Here is a 2,809-nt window from a genome sequence, read left to right as displayed (position 1 = left end):
GGCTCTAGGGGGTCAGCAGGTGTCTAGGCAATGGGGGAAGGTGTCACTTCTGGGGCATAGCACGTGGTTCACGGGGAATGGGCAAGGTGAGAAGGACCATAAACTTAACTCAGCAGGGGAATAGAAACTTAAGAAAAGGCTGACACTATTATAAAATGGATACCAGTTAATGGCTTCCCACAGCTTTTAATATACTGTTCCTGTGCTGAATTTCTGGGGTATTGATTATTATATGTCTGGGTATGGTTTTAATTGGGTTGATGTTATTTGGAGTTCTGTATGCTTCGGTTACCTGAATGTCAGATAGTTTCTCTATATTTGGCAAATTTTCTGCTATTACTTCTGCCCATATTCTTTTTATACCATTGACCATTATAGTATTTTTTTTTGAGTTTAAATGCACTTTATTTTTAGACAACCTACATGACATGTTTTTTCCTTAAAGAACAATGCCTCCACTCCAAATAAATCATGGTCAAAATAAACGAAGCGTTCAAGATGACATCAGTCCCATTTGTCTAAAATCCTGGTGCTGTGTAGATGACAAGCAGCAGCCAGTTATGACAAGTGATAGATCCAAGGTTACCATCGAATCCATTAACATTTTTCCATTTCTAAACCATCCTTAAAGAAAATCATAAATGGGGTCACGCCATCCTCACGGTGGTCCAGGAGAGCAACCAGGCCATCTGGATTCATGTTTGCACCAATAAAGAACTGATAGTTTTTGAAGTTAGCAAGGATGTGCTTGATTTGCTCTGCAGCCCCCGTCATAAACGGTTTTACTCTTTCTGGTCTTTGTTCTTCAAGTTTGCTTTTGATTGATTTCATATAATCTTTGATGTATTTCTTGTAGGCCTCTTTTGTGAAGCTGGTTTCTTGCAAGTGATGGTTCATTACAATATCTACACCAGTGACTACTGTGCTTTCGGTGCCTTCACTCTCTGGGCCTTCAGCGGAGGCATTGCCACCAATGAGCGCATCGTCAATGGCACCCTCTGTTCTACTGTCCATCTTGCCCTCCACCTCCAGGCACAGCCCGTCCGCGATCTCCTGGATCTTGTAAATGTCGGAGAACATCTCATCGTGGCTGATGAGGTCCCGGTAGATAATCATGATGGTGGCTGAGGAAGGTGGCGGCCGCGCAAGCTTAGCAGGAGCAGGGAGCTCAGAGCGAGCGCGGTGCAGCCGGAGCAGCGCTCGGGGGGAGGGGGGAACAGGCGGAAAAGGACCATTATAGTATTGACTCCATCTTTCTCATTGATGCCTATTAGTCTCACGTTGTTCATCTTTGCATCAGCTTGCAGATGATGAATTATTTTTTTTCTGCATCCTACTTATTTTTAAGAGATCTTTTCTTATGTTTTCACTAGCTGCAGTGGTGTGTCTTCAAGGTCTGAAAGTCTATTTTCACTTTCATTCAAACGGTTTTGCCAGCTTGTGATTGGGGTTTTAATTTCCTGTCCAAGCTTTTAATCTGCTTCATGCATTCTATTTCTTTTCTATATTGCTCATTCAAGGATTCCATCGTTTTTCTCTTCTCTATTTTTTTTATCAGTGTCTTCTTTAGAAGCACTTAGTAATTCTTTCATTATAGTTATCATTTCTTTTTTACTTCAGAGATTATTTCTGATCTGATTTCCTCTATTCCTTTCTGCAGTTGTTTCTTTACTTCATATGTTATTATTTCAGAGATTTCAGGTGCGTGCTTTCCAATTTCTTCTGTGATATATCTTCTGCATTTGTTCTGGGTGGGCTCGGGGCCTGAGAATGCATTGTGCTACTTCTCTATGTCATTTTGTATAGCACTGTCTTCTGACCTTTGGTGTAGAGCTTTGGTAGAGTTATTACCTTAGCACCAGGTCCAGATCTACCACGTTCAAACTTGTCCTGGTGGGTGTGGATTGGGTCTAGCTGCTGTGCTCCACTTCTTCCTGCTGCTGCCCTTAGAAGAGAATGTGCAGTGTCACTCTTGCAAGATGTTGTGCCCCTGCATCAGCTGGGTGGGTCTTGCCTCTAGCCTCTCTGCAGGGAGTTCTGCCCCGGGTTCCACACCAGACCTGTCTGGTGGAGGAAGTTCCACTCACATGCCAGACCCATGTGCTGGCTGGAGTGAGGGTCCAGAGGTCCCCAGGTAGTCCCACTTACACGCTGGGCCTGGGTGCTGAAGGGTGTCCCGGTGACCTCTTTAAAAGAACTTGAGTGGCACTGTTTATAATGAAAGAGTCATTTCAGTGTGCTGGGAGTGGCTGAAGCTGAAAATTGATCATATGTGTGAAGGCAGGACAAGGCCACAGACCTTAAGGCAGTCAAGTTGTTGCGGCCTTGAGAAAAGCATCCTGCCTGGACAATTTCAGTCCTTAGTTGCTAGGCAACTTTGTGTCTTCTGATACTGACTTTGCAAGTGTATAAATGAGTGCCTCTACTGTTGTTATTCAGTCCTATTGTTTAACAGGTAAAGAGACCTCCACCTGACCTAGGTCATGTCTCTCGTCTATCATTTTCCTCATTCCTGCCACTGTTCCTCTCCAGGGCATACCCAGCTACCAACAAGTCCTTACATTAGCATCTCTGAGAATCTACCATATTATGGTACACATTTCTAGACTGCAACCACCCTAAGAATAACATAATTTGAATTGGGAACCAAGCATGTATCTGTTTGTTTATTTGTACATATGTGCTATACATATTCATCATACTCATCATAAGAATTTGTACCTGTACATAATTTGCATAACATTTCCCTTACTACCCCCTTTTTCCTTCAACCCCCCTTTTGTTTTGGTGCCTGGAATTGAGCTTTGGA

At 43.3% G+C, this 2,809-nt stretch overlaps 1 pseudogene; it reads right to left on the bottom strand.

Annotated features, from left to right (window-relative positions):
• Nucleotides 1–579: 579 nt before the first annotated feature.
• Nucleotides 580–1,203, bottom strand: LOC105741540 (annotated as a pseudogene).
• Between the last annotated feature and the right edge of the window lie 1,606 nt (nucleotides 1,204–2,809).

The sequence above is a fragment of the Octodon degus genome, unplaced genomic scaffold, assembly GCF_000260255.1.
Source record: "Octodon degus isolate 3935 unplaced genomic scaffold, OctDeg1.0 scaffold00015, whole genome shotgun sequence".
Taxonomy (NCBI): Eukaryota; Metazoa; Chordata; class Mammalia; order Rodentia; family Octodontidae; genus Octodon; species Octodon degus.
This window is presented reverse-complemented; position numbering and strand designations above follow the sequence as displayed.